The 24,547-nt window shown below is 39.7% G+C and overlaps 1 protein-coding gene across 4 annotated transcripts in view; it reads right to left on the bottom strand.

Moving 5' to 3' along the window:
• Positions 1-24,547, bottom strand: part of Bach2 (BTB domain and CNC homolog 2) — a 475,485-nt gene that overhangs the window by 256,746 nt on the left and 194,192 nt on the right. The gene's annotated exons all lie outside the window — the stretch shown is intronic.

The raw sequence follows: 24,547 nt of genomic DNA, 5'->3' as shown, positions 1-24,547 counted from the left end.
AAGAGACACAAATTAATAAAATCAGAGATGAAAAATGTAACATCACAAGAAATTCCAGAGAAATTCAAAAAATCATTGGGACATACTATAAAAGCATATACTCCACAGTTTATGAAAATCTGAAAGAAATGGATGCTTTCTTTGATTTATATGACCTACATAAATTAAATCAAAATGAGATTAATCACTTAAATAGACCTATAACAAACATGGAGATCCGAACAGTTATCAATAATCTCCCAACTAAAAAAAGACCAGGCACAGATGGATTCACTGCTGAATTTTACCAGACTTTTAAGGAAGAGCTAACACCATTGCTTCTTAAGCTTTTCCAGGAAATAGAAAAAGTAGGAATTCTACCAAACTCCTTCTATGAGGCCAGCATCACCCTGATGCCAAAACCAGGTAAAGATAGAACAAAAAAAGAAAATTACAGACCAATCTCCCTCATGAACATAGATGCAAAAATTCTCAACAAAATATTGGCAAACAGAATACAAGAGTATATCAAAAAGATCATTCACCTTGACCAAGTAGGCTTTATCCCAGAGATGCAGGGATGGTTCAATATACGCAAATCGATAAATGTAAGGTATTATATAAACGGGTTGAAGGACAAAAATCACATGATCATCTCATTGGACGCAGAGAAAGCATTTGACCACATACAACATCCCTTCATGATAAGAGTCCTACAGAGACTGGGAATAGAAGGAACAAATCTCAGTATAATAAAAGCTATTTATGATAAGCCTACAGCCAACATATTACTAAATGGGGAAAAACTGGAAGCTTTCCCATTAAAATCAGGAACAAGACAAGGGTGTCCACTGTCCCCAATTTTATTTAATATAGTTTTGGAAGTCTTAGCCATAGCAATAAGGCAACAGACACACATAAAAGGGATACAAATTGGAAAGGAAGAGATCAAGTTATCATTATTTGCGGATGACATGATTCTATACATAAAGGACCCTAAAACGTCTACCAGCAAACTGTTAGAGCTGATCAAAACCTACAGCCATGTAGCAGGATACAAAATAAATACACAGAAATCAGTAGTCTTCATATATGCTAATAACAAACACATAGAGGATGAAATCAGAGAATCACTCCCATTCACAATTGCATCAAAGAAAATAAAGTACCTTGAAACCTAACCAAGGAAGTAAAGAATCTCTACAATGATAACTGTAAAACACACAAGCTAGAAATTGCAGAAGACACTAGAAAGTGGAGAACCATCCCCTGTTCCTGGATTGGAAGAATCAATATTGTGAAAATGGCAATCTTACCAAAAGCAATCTACACATTTAATGCAATCCCTATCAAAATTACAAAAACATTCTTCATGGAAATAGAAAAAATAATCCAAAAATTCATTTGGAACCACAAAAGCCTCAAATATCAAAAATAATACTGAGCAACAAAAATAAGGCTGGTGGTCTCACCATACCTGATTTTAACCTATACTACAGAGCCATAGTAACAAAAACAGCGTGGTACTGGCACAAAAACAGACATGTAGATCAGTGGAACAGAATAGAGGACCAAGATGTAAGCCCATGTAGCTATAGCCACCTGATACTCGATCAAAATGCCCAAAATACGCATTGGAGAAGAGACCCTCTTCAGCAAATGGTGTTGGGACAACTGGATATATATCTGCAGAAGGATGAAAATAGATTCTTCTCTCTCTCCATGCACAAGAATTAAGTCCAAATGGATTAAAGACCTTAACATCAGACCTAAAACTCTGAAAATGCTAGAGGTAAAGTAGGGGAAACCCTTCATCATATTGGTCTTGGCAAAGACTTTCTGAATACAACCCCAATTGCTCAGGCAATAAAACCACAAATTAATCACTGGGACCTCATGAAATTACAAAGATTTTGCACTGCAAAGGACAAAGTGAAAAAAGAAAAGAGGCAACCTACAGAATGGGAAAAAATCTTCACCAGCTATATATCTGATAGAGGATTAATATCTAGGATATACAAAAAGTTAAATAATAAGGAATCAAAGAAGCCAATGAAAAAATGGGCTATGGAGCTAAATAGAGCATTCTCAAAGGAAGAAATACGAATGGCATATAAGCATCTAAAGAAATGTTCTATGTCACTAATCATCAGGGAAATGCAGATTAAAACTACATTGAGATTCCATCTCACCCGTGTCAGATTGGCTACCATCATGAAAATAAATGATCTTAAATGTTGGCAGGGATGTGGAAAAAGAGGAACCCTTCTACACTGCTGGTGGAAATGCAATCTGGTCCAGCCATTGTGGAATACAGTGTGGAGGTTCCTAAAACAGCTAAAGATTGATCTACCTTATCACCCAGCTATAGCACTCTAGGCATATATCCTAAGGACTCATCTCATTACCTTAGCAATACTTGCTCAACCATGTTTACTGCTGCTCCATTCACAATAGCTGGGAAATGGAACCAGCCTAGATGTCCCTCAAGTGATGAGTGGATAATGAAGATGTGGCACATTCCTACAATGGAGTTCTACTCAGCGGTAAAGAAAAATGAAGTTATGAAATTTGCAGAAAAATGGATGGACCTGGAAAGTATTATACTAAGTGAGGTAACCCAGGCCCAGAAAGCCAAGCGCCACATGTTCTCTCTCATATGTGGATCCTAGCTACAGATGATTGGACTTCTGCTTGAGAATGAAAATACTTAGTAGCAGAGGCCAGTAAGTTAAAAGGAGACATAAATCGAAGAGAAGGGAAGGGCGGAGGGTACTTAATAGGTTGATATTGTATATATGTCAGTACAGTGATTGTGATGGGGAGGTAATATGATGGAGAATGGAATTTCAACGGGAAAGTGTGGGGGGCGGAGGGAGGGAATTACCATGGGATTTTTTTTATAATCATAGAAAATGCTAATAAAAATTTTTAAAAAGTTAAAAAAAAAGGAAAAACAAGAATATTTATTCTACAAAATTATCTTTAGGTAGCAAAGGTAGCTCAGGCCAAGATCCCAGGGTGTAAAGGCATCAATGTTTCATGGGAAAGTATGGACCTCTCTTATTTAGCTTTCATTCTTATTATTTTAATCAAGTAGATGGTTAATTAAGAGGTACTTATTTCTATTATTAAATGTCAACTTTCTCAGGTATAGGCCCATATTTTTGTTCTTTATTCTGTTATCCAGTCATTGACAAAGGAACATATAAAAGCGAATTGCACTCAATGTTTTTTTTTTTTTTTTTTCTACCATGAAACTGTATTAGGTTTGCAAAGCAGTGGGCAGCAGGGGTGAAAACTAATGTTGTAAACAGTACCCTTTAGGAATTAGCTCCATATGTATGCTGTGTGGAATGCTGCTCGGTAAATTCAAGGAGGGAGTTTGGAATAAATATTTAGCATAATTATTTATTTTTCCTACAGAGAATGCAGTGTCCTGCTCACAAGGTGTATGGACTCATACAAGTCCTGGCCTCATAATGAAACCAGACACAGCTCACTTCCTTTTTTCTTAACTACCCCCTCATCGGGGGCTGTTTTAAGATGACACAGAATCAGTCATGTATCACAAACCTGAGACACTGGAAGGAATGATTGGAACTCATTATCATTAACAATATTTAAGATGGACACCTTGTCTTGTAATGGAACATAGCCCACTTAAAGAAGCCTTCTTAGTGAGCTTCTGGTCCCCTAAGGGAAATGGAGATGCTACAAACTCAGTGCCATATCCTCTAACTGATGTATAGGGTAAGGTCAGTATTATCCAGACAGGCAAGTGGGCTACACTTGCATGGCTTACTGCTGAAAGTGAGCAACCAAAGAAATCCCAAGGCACTTTTTGTCTAATCCCTTGCTTCCCTACAGGATTTGGGGAAGCAGCCTGACAGATGAGACAGAGTGGACAAGGCACAAGATGGTAATCAGAAGGACTCACTTGCATTGCCCAAAGGAAAAGAACCAAATGGCCAAAGCAATGTATAGCACCTGTCATCTCTCTAGACTCAAGCAAGAGAGGAGAAAAAACAACAACCAACTAACCAATCAAATCTGGAACTTTAGGCTTTGAATCTGATCTGAATATAGTTTGTTCTACCTGAAACTCATACTGAAATGTAATCCTTATTATGAGATATTAAAGGTGGGATCTTTAGTAATTAGGTTCTGCCCTCATAAATATTTTTGTGTGATGAATGGATTTATAGGTTATCTTAGCAGTGAGTCTGATATGAAAGCCAGTTTGGTGAGTTCTCTCATATTTCCTTGCTCTTGCCATATGATCCTATGCTACCTTGGTACTACCAGCACAAAAACCATAGTCAGATGTTAACTTGTGACCTTAGACCAAAACTATGAGCTAAAATAAGCCTCTTTTCTTTATAATATATTCATTCATCAATGCCATAGTATTAACAGTAAAAAATGGACTAAGTTGGTCCAAATTGTCTTTGAGGGCTCCAGAACTGTCTTTGTTATTAATGATGATGTAGGGTGATATGCCATATTCTTGGACTTGTCTGTTTGTCACTTGACCTCTCATGACTCTCAGGAGGTTATCACTATTCTTGAGCTTAGTATCTCACTGTCTTCATGAACTTAGTCTCTTGTGACATCAATTTCTCTCCCTGCTAGGCCATTTTTTTATTGGCAGAGAGACATTAAAAACCCCTCCCGAATGTGCAACTTTCTTTAGATACTAACTCATTCCTTTCTCTGTCACTGTTCTGAAGGAAAACCCTCAAAATAATTGTGTAGATGTGTTTTAAATATCATTTGTGTCACTCCAGAAAACCCGATTTCATCAATGCCATCAATGACCTCGGTCTTGCCAATTCTCTCCTAAGACTCCTGGCATCATGACTTCTTGGCACCATTTGACTCAGTTATTCACTTCTTTTGGTTGTGTCACCCTGTTCTGGCTTTTCATCTGCCACACCTGGGCTTCCTTTCCAAGCTCTTTGGTAGTTTTTACCTCCTCTGCCCATCCTGTTGTCTCAGAGCCTCAGCCTTTGGTCTTTTCTCTACTCATACTCACTCCAAGGCTTCTAGTATTTGCTACCTGGATCCTCATCTGACCTCTTACCCTGACTCTAGTTAGTAAACAGTCTTAGTTGTGTGAATCTTACCTATTAAAAGCTAACTGGGGGCTGGAGAGATGGTTTGTTGGTAAAGGTGCTTGCCTGCAAAGCCTAGTGACCCAGGTTTGATTTGCCAGTAGCTATGTAAAACCAGATGCACAAAGTGGCACACACATCTGAAATTCGTTTGCAGTGGCTGGAGGCCCTGGCATACCCATTCTCTCTGTCTGTCTCTCCTTCCTATCTCTTTCTGCTTGAAAATGAATAAATATTTTTAAAGAGCTAACCATATTAGATATTAATGCAGAAATTTCTAAATTCAATTTCCAGATCCAATATGTACCTAAAAATAATATGGTTTAAAAAGAACTCTTGGGGCCGGGCGTGGTGGTGCACGCTTTTAATCCCAGCACTCAGGAGGCAGAGGTAGGAGGATCGCCGTGAGTTCGAGACCACCCTAAGACTACATAGTGTGTTCCAGGTCAGCCTGGGCTACAGCGAGACCCTACCTTGAAAAAAAATAAAATAAAATAAAAAAAAAGAGCTCTTGTTCCATTCTCCCTGCTTCTTTCTCTTTTTAAATCATAGTTCTTTTGGGAAAAATATCTGAAGACCAGTTAAAGAGGGTATTAGCACTTCCATCAGCCAAACCTCCAAAATACATCTAAAATTGAGCCACTGTTCATTAGTTTAGCATTTTTTTTTTTCAAACCTGTTGGTCTAAGAACTCCTTTATTATATCTTTGTAGTAGTTTTAATGTATAGCCCTATAAAAACTCTGGTGTTCACTAAAACTGAGCTGCAATTTCATCCCCTAGCAAGGAGTTCCCTACTACAAAGGGGCATGTCACCGGAGGCAAATCTTGGAGTTTATCCCTAAGATGTGTTGGAGGGTAGATCTGTATCTAGCCCTAGTATGTGTGGAGAAAGCAGTCTTAGCTCTGGCAGTTAGTGCTGCTGCTGGTGGTGTTTGCTTGCTGCATGCAGTTGTGTCTCTCTGCTTGGATCTATGCAAGCAAGCCAGCCATTTCCTCCATTCCTTCAAAAGATTTTGATACTTGATTTTAAAGATGGAAGATGTTAAACATGTACATACCATATTTCAATAGTTTTGATTCTATTCCAGAAGTCAAAAAGTAATAAAGATGTGGAAGTAGAAATGTGGAACCAGAAATCCTGCATTGGAATTCTGTTAAGTTAAAGTCTATTTTGCTTTTTCCTTTTTTGAGGCAGGGTCTCTCTCTGGCCCAGGCTGACCTAGAATTCCCTCTGTAGTCTCAGACTGGCTTTGAACTCACAGAAATGCTCCTATGTCTGCTTCCTGAGTTCTGGGATTAAAGATTAAAGGCATGTACCACCATACCCAGCCTATATTGCACTTTGAATAAATAATGTACCTTTGCTGTAAACTTACACCATTAGCCATATGGATATACTTGTTGTAGAGATATTCCAAGTGTTTACTTATCACATTACCCAGTGTCAAATAATCTACAGCCATTAATTTCATGGCCAATTTCATCAGAAAAAAAGCCTTTTATGAATTAGGAAGTTGTCAAGTGTACTGTGACAGTGACATGTTTTCCTAAATCCAAGTTTTGCTTTAAAAGTGAATATTTATCATTGACAACAAACACTAAAGTTGTTTTCTTTGAAGTATCAAAATCATTCATGTTCAAGAAAATGTCTGTTGAGTTAATAACCAGATCTGTATAAGTGGAGTACGCTAATAGTTCTCCTTGTAAGTCGTGTTGTTCCATAGAACCACAACTAGTTCTGCTTATGATCAAACAACTGTTTCAGAGTATTCCCTCGGGACAGCTATCATATTTTGAGATGTGACAGAAGAATTTTACCTGTAATTTCCATTCTGCTTCACATATTCAAAATATATCAATGCATCAGTAAAGATTACTACTTGATGAAGGACATTTTGAAGTAACACTATCCTGTCAGTGTGGCAGTGAAGAACCATCACAGTCTGGTGCCTTGTCTGTCTCATGCTCAGAGAATAATAGCTTCCGTTGCCATTACATCTGCACATCAGTGCACATGGCAATACTGTAGAAAAGGCAATGAGCATCTTGGTCACACTAGGAAAAAAAAAAAACGAACAACTTTTGGCTTTTCGTTATCCTTAAAATGGGCATCTTGGTCTCAGTAGGAAAAAAAAGAAAAACTTTTGGCTTTTCATTATCCCTAAAAAGGTCTGGGGTCATCAGGAACCCAATAAACACATTTTGAAAACAACTGCATTAACTTGGCATTTGCTATTCTGTATTTCTTGACTTGTGCAAAAGCCTTCTAACTGGTCTTTTTGCTTTCACTTTTGTCTTGTAAAAGCTCTTCTCCACCAAGCAGCGAGGGTATCTTTTTAAAATGTACTTAAGGGCTAGAGCGATGGCTTAGTGGTTAAAGAGCTTGCTTGCAAAGCAAAAGGACACAAGTTTGATTACCTAAGACCTATATAAAGCCAAATGCACAAGATGGCTCATGCTTCTGGGTTTATTTGCATAGGTTGGAAGCTCTGTCTGCCCATTCTTTCTCTCTTTACCACTGTTTCAAATAAATATTTTTTTAAATGTACTTCAGATCACATCACTGCATATCAAAAATAAGTAGATGACAACAAATATTAAAGATTATGGCAGAAATTAATGAAATAGAAACTCCTCCCCAAAAGAAACAATGAAATAAAGAGTTGGTTCTTTGAAAGGATAAACAACATTGATAAACCCTTAGAAAATCTGACCAAAAGAAAGATAGAAGAGACAAAAATTAATAAAACTAGAGAAGAAAAAGGCACCATCACAACAGATACCAATGAAACTCAGAAAATCATAAGGACATGCTTCATGAACATATACTCCACTGAGTTTGAATACCTGAAAGAAATGGATGATTTCCTTGATTTATAAGATCCACCAAAAGTACATTGAGATTAACCACTTAAATAGACCTATAACAAGTATGGAAATCCAAGCAGTTATAAAAAATCTCCCAAATGAAGAACGTCCAGGCTGAGATGGATTCATTGGTGAATTTTACCAGACTTTCATGCAGGAAATAACACCAATGTTTCTCACACTTTTCCATAAAATAGAAATGGAAGAAAAATCTACCAAGCTCTTTCTACAAAGCTAGCATCACCCTGATATCAAAACCAGCCAAAGAAAGAACAAGAATAGAAAATTACAGGTCAATCTCCCTCATGAGCATAGATGCAAAAATTCTCAACAAGATATTGGCAAACAGAATATGAGAATATATGAAAAGATCATTCACAATGATCAAGTAGAGGCTTTATCCCAGAGATGTAGGGATGGTTCAACATACGTAAATCAATAAATCTAATACACATGTTGTGATAAAAATCACATGATCATCTCAATAGATACTGTAATAGTTAAGGTGTTGTCAACTTCATCTGTTTAGTAATCCACAGGTTGCTTCTAGGAAGGCTCAACTAAAGGAAGAAGTCTTTCCCCCAGGGTGAGCCCTTCCCCCAGAGTGGGCAGCCCTGCTCAGAGGGGGACTTGATATAAGGAAGCTCTGTGTAAAAAGAGCCCCTTCCTTCCTTTCTTCCTCCTTCCTCCCTTCCACTTGGCTGCAGGAGCTGCTCCCTACCTTCAAGCGTGGATTGAAGGAAGACCAGTGCGGACTGAAGACCAGCATCAACTGAAGACCCACATGGATTGAAACCCAGCAGCTCCTCAGGAAGCTGCCAGGCTTCCCCGCACCATCTGCAGTGCTGGGTCGGGACTGCTGAGGCTTCTGGACATAAGGACTGAGCAGCTACCAGGTTCAATGATTCTTGGGCCTGCAACTGCTATTGGACTACTCTAAACTTACCCAATAAATCCCCTTTTTAAATAATTCATTCTAGCAGTTCTGATCCTCTACAGAACCCTGACTAATACAGATTTTGGTACCAGGAGTGGTTCTAGAGAAACAGAATTGTAAGGATGGATTTCTCTAGTGGGCTTAGTGCTATCTGGGGTTGGCTCTCCCATTTCAATGCTACTAAGGGCCCTAAAGGTGATAAGGACAGCACTTTTCCTGGAAATAAGGAGGGCACTAATAATCCATGGTATGCACTATTTCAAGAACTCCATGAGATAGATGTATTTGGTGACCCTCAGTCATGTCTTGTGAAAAGCGAGAAATTTAGTGACTCTGTATTTAAAACATTTGAATATTTGTGGAAAATAAGACCAATGATGAGGCTGGTTGGTTGCTTTTAGCATCTCTGGACAAACTAGTGAGGGAACAGCAGAAGCTCAAAAAGGAAAATTCCAAGCTTAAGACCCACATACATGAACTCAAGGTTTCTAAAGGTGCCCTAGAGGAGAGTCTCCTCTCTAGCCAGAACAGGGCTTTGCAGAAAACCAAACCCAAGCTCTCATTGTGAGATTGGCTAACTTGCAACGTAAGCTTAAATCCCAGCCTCACCAACTATCAGAAGTTAAAGTGAGGACACTGATTGGAAAAGAGTGGGATCCTGTGACTTGGGATGGTGATGTGTGGGAAGACCCTGAAGAACCTGGGGACATTGAAGTGTTAGATTCTGAAGAAGATGTTTTGGATAAAAATACGACTGGCCCTCCCTTACCACCAGTTGTATCCCCACCCCCACACCCTGAAGTATTATCCTTCCCTCCCTTGCCTGAGGGAATTCATCCCTCTTTGTCTGAGGAGTCAACAGGAAGTGCTGATGCTTCTCAGTTCCCACCCATCTTTGCCTCTAGGCTTATACCAGAGGGAAGACTAGGCAGGCCCCTAAAGGTAAGATACAAAGTGTGACACAGGAGGAGGTGAGGTACACCCCTAAAGAACTTCAGGAGTTCTCTAACTTGCACAGGCAGAAGCATGGGGATTATGTGTAGGAATGGATTTTAAGGGTGTGCGATGATGGAGGACGGAACATAAGATTAGATCAGGCTTAATTTACTAAAATGGGCCCATTGAGCAGAGATTTTAGATTTAACAATTCAGCTCATGCAGTTGGAAGGGGTGCCAAGAGTTTATTTGATTGGTTGACTGAAGTATGGATCCAAAGATGGCCTACTGTGAATGAGCTCAAGCTGCCTGATATCCCTTGGCTTAATGTCAATGAAGGGATTAAAAAGCTCAGAGAACTTGGAATGCTGGAGTGGATTTGCCATGTAAACTCATTTTTGCCCCCACAATGGGAGCGTCCAGAATGTGCCCTTCACTAAGACTATAAGAAACAGATTTGTGAGGGGAGAGCCAGCATATTTAAAGTCTCCCATCATTGGTCTTATATGTAAAGAAGACCTCACAGTGGGAGCTGCAGTTGCTGCATTAGGTGATTTAGATGCAATGGGCATAACTTGATCTCAGGGTAACAAGGGCCAAGTGGCAGTGTGGAATCGCCAAAGGTGGGGCGAACGTGTTTTTTGTAATAAACAGCGTAGGCAAAATTATGCACATAAAGGTATGATTCGTATGGACCTTTGGCGTTGGCTAATTAATAATGGTGTTCCCAGAAGTCAAATAGATAAGAAGCCTACTGAGTTTCTTCTTGATCTGTATAAGCAGAAAAGTTCCAGAGCAAGGGAACATGAAGCCACGTTAAATTATAGCAACAGGGAATCAAGACCTCTTAATCAGTTTCCAGAATTGGGCCAGTTTACAGACCCTGAGCCCCTTGATTGAAGGGGTGGTTGGGTCCCCTCAAGGAAGGACCCTCTTGCAACTGCCAAAAGTTTCAATATTAAACTTACACCTATCCTTCCTCAGAGGGACCTGCGGCCTTTTGCTAGAGTAACTGTACACTGGGGGAAAGGAAATAATCAGACCAATCGGGGCCTACTGGACACTGGCTCTGAATTGACATTGATTCCAGGAGACCCCAAAAAGCAACATGGCCCTCCAGTTAAAGTAGGTGCTTATGGAGGTCAGGTGATCAATGGAGTTTTGGCAAATGTTAGATTAACAGTGGGTCCCCAAACTTACCCTGTGGTTATTTTCCCAGTCCCAGAATGCATAATTGGTATAGATATACTTAGGAGTTGACAGAACCCCCACATTGGTTCCCTGACTTGTGGAGTGAGGGTTATTATGGTTGGAAAGGCCAAATGGAAGCCATTGAGGCTCACACCACCAGGGAAAATAGTGAATAAAAAACAGTATCGCATCCCTGGAGGGATTTCAGAAATTAGTGCCACTATAAAGGAGTTGAAGGATGCAGGGGTGGTGGTTCCTACCACATCTCCCTTTAACTCTCCTATTTGGCCTGTTCAGAAGACAGATGGATCCTACAGAAATACAGTGGATTATTGGAAACTTAATCAAGTGGTGACTCCAATTGCAGCTGCTGTACCAGATGTGGTTTCTTTACTTGAGCAGATTAACACATCTCCTGGTACCTGGTATGCAGCTATGGATCTTGCAAATGCTTTCTTCATACCTGTCCATAAGGACCACTGGAAGCAATTTGCCTTCAGCTGGCAAGGTCAGCAGTACACATTTACTGTTTTATCTCAAGGTTATATTAACTCTCCAGCCCTGTGTCATAGCTTAGTTTGCAAGGACCTTGATTGCCTGTGCTTTCCACAGGGTGCCACGTTGGTCCATTATATCGATGACATAATGCTAATTGGATCAAATGAGCAGGAGGTGGCAACCACTTTGGAGTTGCTGGTACAGCATATGTGCATCATGGGATGGGAAATAAATCCATCCAAAATTCAAGGACCTTCCACCTCAGTGAAATTTCTAGTTCAGTGGTATGGGGCATGCAGGGATATTCCTTCTAAGGTGAAAAACAAGTTGTTCCATTTGGCCCCTCCTACCACTATGTCTAGTGGGCCTATTTGGATTTTGGAGACAGCACGTTCCTCACTTGAGTGTCTTACTCTGTCCCATATACCAAGTGACTCAGAAAGCTACTAGTTTTCAGTGGGGCCCAGAACAAGAGAACAAGAGAAGGCTCTTCAACAAGTCCAGGCTGCTGTGCAGGCTGCTCTGCCCCTTGGGCCGTATGATCCAGCAGATCCGACGGTACTTGAGGTTTCAGTGGTAGACAGGGATGCTGTTTGGAGCCTTTGGCAGGCCCCCACAGGTGAATCATAGCAGAGGCCATTGGGATTTTGGAGCAAGGCCCTGCCATCATCTGCAGACAATTATTCTCCACTTGAGAGACAGCTCTTAACCTGTTATTGGGCATTGGTGGAAACTGAACATTTGACAATGGGCCATCAAGTTACTATGCAACCTGAGCTGCCCCTTATGAGCTGGGTGTTATCTGACCCACCAGGCCATAAAATAGGACACGCACAGCAGCAGTCCATCATTAAGTGGAAGTGGTATATATGTGATCAGGCTCGAGCAGGCCCTGAAGGCATGAGTAAGTTACATGAGTAAGTTGCCCAAATGCCTATGGTTGCTACTCCTGTTCCATTGCCTTCTGTCCCCAAGCATGCACTTATGGCATCATGGGGTGTGTCCTATGATCGACTGACTGAAGAGAGGTCTAGGGCATGGTTTACAGATGGTTCAGCACGTTATGCAGGCACCGCCCAGAAGTGGACAGCTGCATCTTTACAGCCCCTTTCTGGAAAAAATCTGAAGGACTGTGGTGAAGGGAAGTCTTCACAATGGGCAGAACTCCAGGCAGTGCATATGGTTGTGCATTTTGCTTGGAAGGAAAAATGGCCAGATATGTGGTTATACACTGATTCATGGGCTGTGGTCAATGGTTTGGCCGGATGGTCTGGGACTTTGAAGGAGCACAATTGGAAAATTGGTGAGAAGGACATTTGGGGAAGGTGTATGTGGATAGAACTCTCTCAATAGGCAAAGGATATAAAGAAACTTGTGTCCCGTGTTAATGCTCATCAGAAGGTGACCTCATTGGAGGATGACTTTAATAATCAAGTAGATAAGCTGACCCGTTCTGTGGATAGTGGTCAACCTTTTTCCTCAGCCACCCCTGTCATTGCCCAATGGGTCCACAAAAAAAGTGGCCATGGTGGCAGAGATGCAGGCTATGCATGGGCCCAACAACATGGACTTCCACTAACTAAGGCTGACCTGGCTATGGCTACTGCTGAGTGCCAAATTTGCCAGCAGCAGAGACCAACTCTGAGCCCCCAATATGGTAGTATTCCTTAGAGTGACCAGCCAGTAGCCTGGTGGCAGGTTGACGACATTGGACCTCTCCCATCATAGAAAGGGCAGCATTTTGTCCTTACTGGAATAGACACTTATTCTGGGTATGCATTTACCTTTCCTTCACGTAATGCTTCTGCCAAAACTACCATCCGTGGGCTTACAGAATGCCTTATTCACTGTCATGGCATTCCACACAGCATTGTTTCTGACCAAGGAACTCACTTCACTGCCAAGGAAGTATGGCAGTGGGCTCATGATCATGGAATTCACTGGTCTTACCATGTGCCCCACCACCGTGAAACAGCTGGCTTGATAGAATGGTGGAATAGCCTTTTGATAAAACAGCTACAGTGCCAACAGTGGCAATAGCTTGGAGGGCTGGGGAGTGTCCTCCAGCAGGCTGTATATGCTCTGAATCAGCGTCTTATATATGGTACTGTTTCTCCTATAGCCCGGATTCACGGGTCCAGGAATCAAGGGGTGGAAATGGGAATGGTCCCACTTTCCATCACCCCAAGTGACCCATTAGCTTGATTATTGCTTCCTGTTCCTGCAACCTTATGCTCTGCTGGACTACAAGTCTTGGTCCCAGAGGGCAGAGTGCTTTTGCCAGGAGACACAAAGAACATTCCATTGAATTGGAAGCTAAGACTTCCCCCTGGTCACTTTGGGCTCCTAATGCCCTTGAGTGAACAGGCTGAGAAAGGAATTACAGTGACAGCAGGGGTGATTGATTCAGATTACCAGGGGGAAACTGGACTGCTCCTCCACAATGGAGGAAAGGAAGAGTATTCCTGGAGTGCAGGAGATCCTTTAGGGCATCTGTTAGTATTACCATGTCCTGTTGTCAAAGTCAAGGACAACGGCAACAACCCAACAGAAGTAGTGTGATAAATGGCCCAGATCCTTCAGGAATGAAGGTATGGGTTACCCCTTCAGGTAAAGAACCAAGACCTGCTGAGGTGCTTGCTACAAATGGAGCAAATACAGAATAGGTAGTAGAAGAAGGCAGTTACAAATACCAGCTAAGGCCACGTGACCAGTTACAGAAACGAGAACTATGATTGCAATGTTTCTGTCCTGCCTTGATAACAGAGTGTTTGTATGTATCTACACCAATATTATAATTATATCATTAGCTAACTGCTAAATTTATATTAGACCTATTATATTAGAGACCAAACTTTGTGTTGGGGGAATATTTTGTGGTTCCGGTTTTACGCAGGATAGTTATGCCATGTTAGGCGGAATTGTGAGCTTGTTACTGAAGCTTTTCCACTAAAATCCACTATCCCCACTTTTATTTAATATAGTACTAGAAGTCTTAGCTATAGGAATAAGGCAAAAAACACTCATAAAAGGGATACAAGTTGGAAAGGAATTGATCAAATTATCATTATTTGTAGATGATATGATTCTATACATAAAGTACCCTATAGACTCTACCAGTAAACTGTTAGAGCTGATAAACACCTATAGCCATGTAGCAGGATACAAAACAAACACACAGAAGTCAGTAGCCTTCCTATATACTAACAACAAACATGTGGAGGACGAAACCAGGGAATCTCTCCCATTTATAATTGCCTCAAAAAGTGAATAAAGCACCTTGGAATAAACCTAGCCAAGGAAGTGGAGGATCTCAAGAATGAGAACTTTGAAACACTCACGTCAGAAATTACAGAAGACACTAGTAAATGGAAAGACATCCCATGTTCTTGGATTGGAAGAATCAATATTGTGAAAATGTCAATCTTACCAAAAGCAATCTACACATGTAATGCAATTACCGGTAAAATTCCAATGGCATTATTCAAAGAAATAGAAAAAACAATCCTAACATTCCTTTGTAAGCACAAAACTCCTCAAATATACACAACAAATTTGAGCAATAAAAATAAGACTGGTGGTATAATCATACCTGATTTTAACCTATATTACAGAGCCATACTAACAAAAGTAGCATGATACTGGCACAAAAACAGACATGCGGATCAATGGAAGAGAACAGAGGACCCAGATGTAAGTCTGGGCAACTACAGCCACATGATCTTTAACCAAAATGCCAGAAATACTCATTGGAGAAAAAGAAGTCTCCTCAACAAATGGTGCTGGGAAAACTGGATATCTATATGTAGAAGGATGAAAATAGGTCCTTATGTCTCTCCATGCAAAAAAAAATTAAGTCCAAATGGATCAAATACCTTAATATCAGACCCAAAATTCTGAAACTGTTATAAGAAAAAGTAGGGGAATTCTTTCCACCTATAACCCCATTTGCTCAGGAAATAAAGGCACTAATCAACCACTGTGTCCTCATGAAATTACAAAGCTTTTGTACAGCAAAGGACATGGTGAACAGAACAAAGAGGCAACCTACATACAGAAAGGGAGTAAATTTTTCCCAGCTATACATCTGACAGTATTAATATCCAGGATAAACAAAGAACTCAAAAAAAAAAAAACCTAAATAGTAAGAAATGATAAAACATAATTAAAAAATGGGCTATGGAACTAAATAGAGTTCTCAAAAGAAGAAATACAGATGGTATATAAACATCTAAATAAATATTCTACATCCTTAGCCATCAGAGAAATTCCAATTAAAACTACTTTGACATTCTATCTCATCCCTGTGAGAATGGCTATCATCAAGAAATCAAATGACAATAAATGCTGGCAAGGATGCAGAAAAAGACGGGCCCTTCTACACTGTTGGTGGGAATGTAATCTGCTAAGCCATTGTGGAAATCACTGTGGAGGTTTCTGAAACAGCTAAAAATAGATTTACCATATGACTTTATCTATCTATCTATCTATCTATCTATCTATCTATCTATCTATCTATCATCTATCTATCTATCTATCTATCTATCTATCTATCTATCATCAATCTAACTACCGCATATATATATATGGCACTCCTAGGCATATATGCTAAGGACTTGTCTCACTACATTAGAGATAACTTGCTCAACCATGTTTATTGCCACTCTATTCACAATAGCTAGGAAATGGAACGAGCCTAGATGTCTCAACTGATGAGTAGATAATGAAGATGTTGTACATTTACATAATATTTCTGTTCAGCGGTAAAGAAAAATGAAAGTATGAAATTTGCAGGGAAGTGGATGGACCTGGAAAAGATTATACTTAGTGAGGTAACCCAGGCCCAGAAAGTCAAGCACTGCATGTTCTCTTTCATATGTGGATCCTAGCTACAGATGTTTGGACTAGTGAGTTAGAATAAAACTCCACAGCAGGGGCCAGCTAGAAAGGAGCCAATAGGGAAGGAGGAGAGGGAAGGACTTAATGGGATGGTATTGTGCATATATAAGTAGAAAAACAGATTGGTTTCAGTGGAAAGGCCTTAGTGAGGTCAGGGGAAGAGATTGAGTAAATGAAAGGTGGGAACAGCGATAGGAACTTAATGCACAAAACTCAATAGGCTTTCTATATGCAAAGGACAAATAAACAGAGAAAGAAATCAGTGAAGGTGTCCCATCTTCAATAGCAACCAACATCCCTTGAAATAACACTAACCAAGGATGTGAAAGACCTATATAATGAAAACATTAAAACAACAACAACAACTACAAAACAACCTGAAGAAAGAAATCAAGGAGAACTTAAGAAGATGGAAAGTCCTCCCATGCTCCTGGATAGGTAGAATTAATATTGTGAAAATGGAAATTCTACCAAAAGCAATATACAGATTTAATGCAATACCAACAAGAATCCCAGTATCATTCTTCACAGAAATAGAAAAAAAATGGTCTCAAAATTCATATGGACTGGTAGCAGGCCTCAATATCCAAACATATCCTCAGGGGAAAAAAAAGACACCTCTGAAGGTGTCACTATACCCCATCTAAAGCTATATTACAAAGCCATAGTTAAAAAAACAGCATGGAGCATGGTACTGGCATAAGAACAGAAATGTAGACCAATGGAACATAACTGAAGACTCAAACCTTAGGTCAAGTAACTATAGCTACTTGATATTTGACAAAGGTTCCAATAACGCAGACTGGAAAAAAGACAGCATCTTCAACAAATGGTGTTGGACAAATTGGATGACCATATGTAGAAAAATGAAACTAGACCAACTCATCTCTTCGTACATAAAAATCAAATCCAAATAGATTAAACCCTCAATATAAGACAAGAAACTCTTCTCCTACTGTAAAAAAATAGGAGGCACTCTTCATGATATAGGAGTGGGAAAAGACTTCCTTAAGAAAACCTCAAGTAGCCCTGGAAATTAAACAGTCACTCAACCAACTGGATCTCATGAAGCTAAAAAGCTTTTGCACAAACACACTATAAACAGAGCCAATAGATTTACCCACTGAGTGGGAGAAAATATTGGCTAGCTATACCATTTATAGAAGCCTAATGTCTAAAATCTACAAAGAACTCAAAAAACTAAACAATAATCAAATAGCCCACTCCAAGAATGGGGCAGAGAACTGACTAGGAAGTTCTCAGAGGAAGAATTACAAATGACTAACACACACGTAAGAAAATGTTAAACACCCCTAACCATTAGGGAAATGCAAATTAAAACAACCATGAGATTCTACCTTACTCCAGTAAGGATGGTAATTATTAAAAAAAAATCTAACGATGACAAATGTTGGCAAGGATGTGGGGAAAGATGAACCCTCATCCACTGTTGGTGGGAATGTAAACTTGTACAACCACTATGGAAATCAATTTGGAGATTCCTGAAAAAGATGAACATAGAGCTATCATCAAGATCCAGTTATTCCCTTACTGGGCATTTATCCCAAATGCTCAATGCATCAGTACAGAGACATTTGCTCAACCATGCTTGTAGCTGCTCAATTCATTATAGATAAGAACTAGAATCAACCCAGATGCCCATCATTGGAAGAATGAATAATGAGGTGTGGTACATTTATACAATGGGATTCTACTCAGCACTAAGAAAAAAAAAATACAGTGAAATCTGTAGAAAAGTGGACAGACTTGGAACAAATCATGCTCATTGAACTCACACAATCTCAGAAAGGCATACTATGCATGGCTTTACTTATCTGCCGTTTTTAACCTGGATTTCCTTTGAGTTGCTGACATACCTAATAGGCCAAGTCCCAGACAGTAGGGATGGAGGTGTTGGGGGTAAGGAGGGGTGAGGAGGGAAGGGAAGAAAGAGAAAACAAACACAAAATTACATTCAAAATGAGCAGATATTATAGAAACCTTTAACCTTGGAGATAGCCTAAAAGATATAACTCTGCAAAGGACTAAGGGGGGGGGGGCAACTGAAAAGTAGGGCTCTAGTGAGTGTGGGATAAAGCTTAAGCTTAAAAGAATTTTTTTTTTTTTCTGTTTCTGACCTGTAACTCCCAACACCACAGATTGGTTGTTACTCACATTGAGCTGTTGATCAGAGAGATCTACAAGGTCCCCAAATCAAGACAACTTTCTGTCAAAGCACTTGATTACCACCTGACTGAGGCAAAAGTTAAGACCCTATTGCTGAAGACACCATATGCTGCTGATACAGAACATGAAGAGACCTGCATAAAATTCAGAAGAAAGCCAGTCCCCAGACAGTTAGCCTGTCTAGTGCTGGAAAGTGCTACATGAGCTACTGGGGGGAAATGGCCAACAACAGTCTGAGCGACCAGAGGTCTGAGCTTCTCAGAAGTAAACACCCTGACAGGATGTAGATGCCAGTGCAATAGTGGCACATAGCCTTGGTGGGTAATCAACAGCTTTCTGATTGGTGAAGAGATCCACTCAGTGTAAAGAAACCCATATCTGGAATTGGGAACCAGATCAGAATCCTATGGAGATGAAGATTATGTTCTCCAGTGTCAAGCTCTCACTATAATCTTTGGCTAAAAGAGGGGTTACTTACATCAAGTTCTCCCTAAATTAATGCTTATCCCACTCAAAACTATGCTGACTTCACTCTCCATTGGAGAATCTGTTCTTTTTCAGAAGACTGGAGGAGATAAACTACCCCTCACTTTTCAGCTAAGCATAGCTTAAAACACAGAGGAATTGGGAAGACAAGCTTGAGTGCTGCTTCCATGCTGAACCCGATAATCAGTGCCAAGAGGATACTCAACACCAACCAAGGTAAAGATCCAGAGGCTCCTAAGAGGTCATCACTGAAGCATACTTAAAACTAACCCAGTATGGCTTAGGGAATCTTGCGGAAGAGGGGGTGGAAAGATTGTAAGAGCCATAGGTTGAGACCTCATGCCCAGAGGCATTCTCTTCCCCCCAAAATAACTGACTCCTGCTCCCACAATACATAAACCACAACCCCATGGGGAATACCTGCAATCCCACTGAGGAGCATTCCCATTGGAATGGGGACAGAGACAAGGGAAAAGAAGGCACCAACAATGATGTATCCATATAAATGTTAATAATAATAATAAACATTAAAAAATCTAAGATGGTATGAATATGTCATATGGAAACCTACTTTTGAACAATGGCACATACAGAAGCCATAAATTATTACTAGAAAAATTTCAGCGCTAGGGATGGGATACCAGTAAACTGTTGGCCAAGAAAATCCCTGATGATCCCTAAAATCTTACAGGCCATTGCTGAAGTTCTTGGTTTCCCACCAGGAATAGAGGGTAAGACCCTATTTCCACATGGCTGAATTGCAAGGTCACTGAGAAATCTTACTGGAGCTGAGCTGAAAACCTCACCCCTATAGACCACTTGACAGAAAGCTGGAAAAGCTATGTTGCATGCAGCTCCATGTGGCGGACAGAAGTCATCAGTGGAGATAAACAACAGTGGACACTGCAAACCTTAAGTTGGGCTAGCCAGGCCAAATATGGGTGCAATTGTGGTAAGTCTGTTATGGGGGAAACCAACTACTCTTTAATTGGCTTGGAGGCTCGTTCCACAGGAGGGAATACGTGCCTGATAATGAAAATCTACAATAGGGGAAATCATGAGCCCTAGGGGTGTAACACCTACTGGTATCTAGCTCAATGGATATATTATAATCACCAAACTTCCAGGTAAGCAATTTTCTTAATGTTCATACCCATGTATTAATGCTTCTCTACTTTTGGTTAGAAAAGCTTCTCTTTTCAGATGGCAGTGACCTCTGGGATGACTCAGAAGGTGCCATAGTGCTGAGAAGAAGTGATAGAGTAGTGCTCAGCACTGAAACATCTCTATCACACTTTCCAAGGCTCAGGGACCATTGTGGAAGAGGTGGCAGAAAGAATGTAAGAGCCAAAGGAAGGGTAGGGCTCCTTACAATGTGCTCTTCCAGACACAAAATGGCCTGTATATCTATGACCTCAAAGTTCCTGGCACTAACTACACAAGACCAATACAATAGGAGGAAAAGATGATGACTTCAAAATAAGAGACTGATTGAGAGGGGGAGGGGAATATGATGGAGAGTGGAGTTGTGAAGGGGAAAGTAAGGGGAGAGAGAATTAACATGGTCTGTTGTCTATAATTATGGAAATTGTCAATAATTAAAAAATGGGAAAAAAGAAAGGAAAAGCTTATGTATCTTAAACAAAGTGGAATGAAAAAAGAAACATTTTTCTTCACAGTTTTCCAAAGAGGAGCAGCTGAACACAGGCAGCAGTGTGAGTGCTAGGGCTTACAGTGGGTTCGCTTCTAAGTTTGGTCATTTACAGTCTCTATGGCGTCTAGAAAAGGCTTTTTAGCTGTTTCACATCAAGTACTATGAAATGGGCAGTACATAGTAAGTAGGATTTTGTGAAAAATAAAGGAAATAAAACATATAAAGTAAAAATTTGAGCTCAGTTCCAGATATATAGCAAATGTCTAGAATTTATTATACTATAGTTTATCTTGTATCTTTCTTTGTACAGATATATATATGACTTATTATGTAAAATATAAAGCCTTAATGTTTTATGAAACACTTGTAAATGGTCTATATGAAATATGACATTTGGGAACTTTTATTTACATGCTGTGGGAACTGTTTGTATTTATACCTATATTATGCACATGTGGCCACATCTAATGATGAATCTTCCAGGGACTCAGTTTCCATCAACAACCAAGATATGCAGACTTAAGGAGGGACAGCAATAAGAATAATTCATGTTTTCTCCAAAGCAACTTGGAAAATCCAAAAACCCATTATTTAAAATGTCATACACATTATATAGAAATATTTAATGATAGTTCAATCTTCTGTTTGATATGTGTGTCAGTTTACTGAGCCAACTATTAAATAAAAGTCTTATATCTGAATATATAGAATAGCAAGCAGCTGTGGAAACAACAATATAAAAGCAGTTTCTGGGATGGAGAGATGGCTTAGTGGTTAAGTGCTTGCCTGTGAAGACCAAGTACCCTGGTTCAAGGCTCGACCCACATTAGCCAGATGCACAAGGGGGCACCCACGTCTGGAGTTCCATTGCAGTGGCTGGAGGCCCTGGCATGCTCATTCATTCTCTCTCTCTCTCTCTCTCTCTGTCACTTTCAAATCAATAAACAATAATAAAAACAAAAAATTTTAAAGCAATTACTATTATTCAAGAGCCAGAAAAGGCAATTATTTAAGTATTCAGAGTTTGATATTACCCAATATTTTTGAAAGGTGATGCAAATATAACAGACATTTACTGAATATTCTTTGAGGATAAAAATATGTTAACTGAGCCAGGTATGGTGGTGCACATCTTTAATCCCAGCACTTGTGAGGCAGAGGCAGGAGGATCACCGTGAGTGTGAGGCCAGCCTGAGACTACACAGTGAATTCCAGGTCAGCCTGAGCTACAGTGAGACCCTACCTCAAAAAAAAGGGGGGCTGGAGAGATGGCTTAGTGGTTAGGTGCTTACCTGTGAAGCCTAAGGACCCCAGTTCGAGGCTCAATTCCCCAGGATCCACGTAAGCCAGGTGCACAAGGTGGCACATGCACCTGAAGTTCGTTAACAGTGGATGGAGACCCTGGCATGCCCATTCTCTATCTACCTTTCCTCTTTCTCTCTCTCTCTGTCACTCTCAAATAAATAAATAAAAATAAACAAGAAAAACCTTAACTGAAATAAATCTTAGTTGCTGACAAAAGCAATCTTGAAAGTTATGTTTATCTACTTTGAAAACTAATGAGTTGTGGGGGGAGCTGAAGAGATTGCTAAATGGTTAGGGCATTTGCTTGCAAGGCCTGAGAGTAAACATAAAGTACCCATGTAAAGGAGATTCACAGAGTGGCAAAAGCATCTGTAGTTTTGTTGCAATAGCTGGAGGCCCAGGTGTGCCCATTTCTTTTTGTCTTCTCTCTCTTTTTTTCTGCTTGTAAATAAATAATTATATATATATATAAAAAAAAACTACTGAGTTTGGCATGTCAAGATGACATTGAAGCCCAAGTTTGAAATTCTCACACTTGTATGTAAAAACCAGGTATGCCGTGAACCCATGCAGAATGTAAATATATCAACATTAGAGTTGTTCACCTTTGTTTGTGACATTTACCACAAACTGTCTGTGACTAGACATGAGTTTCTCTCAGGTGGGGGAACACTGAAGACACAGAAAAGCCAGCAGAGCATGAGAAGATTCTGATACACTCGACACACAGGTTCAAGAAGTGGGAGACTTGATTGATGAACTAGTCAATTCACCCAGTTATTTACTAATTAAATTCAGGTGTTAAGAACATTAATGAAAAAGATGCCCCTCACATTGCTTATCCAGTGAGGCTCAAAATGGGGAGAAAACCAAAAAGATAACAAGGAAGTTAGAGCAAAAATCACAATAGAAGGTCATGATGGTCACCACTCTCATAGGCCAGAAAGTCTTTAGGTCTGTTCCTTTATCACTAAAATAGGAACAGAACACCTGTGATCTCTACTTCAGTAATGAGCAAACTCTGTGCATCCAGTGATGTACTACACAAACTGGAAACCTTATAAAATAAACCATTAAAATCTCAATTTTCTTGACTTCAAGAAAAAAGTTTGCCTATTTCACAAATATTTCCCTTAGAAAAAGCTAAATATTTGCCTTTTATTTTTTAAAATATATTTTATTATTTATTTGAGAGAGAGAGAGAGAAAATGGACACTCCAGAGCCACCAACCACTGCCAAGGAACTCCAGATGCATGAACCCTCCTGTCCATCTGGCTTATACGAGTCCTGGAGAATCGAACCAGGATCCTTTAGCTTTGCAGGAAACGCCTTAACTGCTAAGCCATCTTTCCAGCCCAATATTTGCCTTTTAACCTCATTCAAATACTATAGCCTTGCTGCTGATCTTAATGTTCCAGAGTGGGCTCCTGTGTTTGGTAGAGCCCTTCAACAATTTGATGACTATTTGCTTCCCATACAACTGAAAAAAAATTTTTTTTTACCCAAGAGCATTTTGAGGAGTTCAGACAGAGCATATTCAGTAGATAGAAAGTCCCTTAAGTGATAGATCTGAATCAAACTTCTCCAGCATGAGTCAGCATTCTCCATTGCCTCTATAGAATATGCTAATCAAGCCTGTGGTCAAAGGAATGCTACAGGATGCTGTCTGGCCTATGGCCACTCCAGCTGGCTCCAGTTGAGCTGCACACTTAAACTGTTAATTCCAGCTCTCCTCATGCTTCTAATTATAGACTTTGGTTAAGTATTATGTTGGCTAGCAAAATTTTGAGTGTGAAATAAAAAATATGAAAACTAAATCACTGAAAAAAATCTGCTATTGAATTAGGTGAATGAGACAACTGTGAAATACTGAAGAGTAACCAAAAATTTAAAATTATTTGTGTTCAGGTTATATTCAAGTGTGTTAAAAATTCTTCTACTTAAAAAGAGTACAAATGGCAATGGAAAATAATGTGCATAAAAGGTGACACAGAATTCTAATCAGCAGACACAAACTTCAAGATCATCTTGGAACCACATCAAAAGGTTGTCAGATAGCTGTTCATTTGTAATGTTAAGTTAAGCTCATTGCTCAGGCTATGAAGTATGATTATTTTTAGTGATTCAGCCTTTAACTAACTTTTTAACTACTAAGGAAACATCTGGTTCCAGACAGGTTGTATTGAGATATTTCTGTATAGTCAGCCATGAACACTGGGAATCTAAGTAGAAGGTGTTTCTTCTTTTTATTTTTTCTTTTTAATTTTCTAAATTCTTCTTTATCATTGCCCAAACCATTGCTTATTTCATTCAAAATATTATTTTTAATTACAAGTATGTATGCATGAATTTCACATATCCTGAATCAAATAAATAGATACACATACAAAGAAAGAAAACGTCAAAGGTCAAATATTTTCACTTTCATATTATTTAAATGTTTAGTAATTTGGCCTTTTGGCCCTCAAGTGTGGTGGAAGGCTCTCT

This window comes from Jaculus jaculus, chromosome 7 (assembly GCF_020740685.1).
Source record: "Jaculus jaculus isolate mJacJac1 chromosome 7, mJacJac1.mat.Y.cur, whole genome shotgun sequence".
Taxonomy (NCBI): Eukaryota; Metazoa; Chordata; class Mammalia; order Rodentia; family Dipodidae; genus Jaculus; species Jaculus jaculus.
The sequence above is the reverse complement of the archived record's forward strand: the minus strand, read 5'-3'. Positions and strand labels throughout refer to the sequence as shown.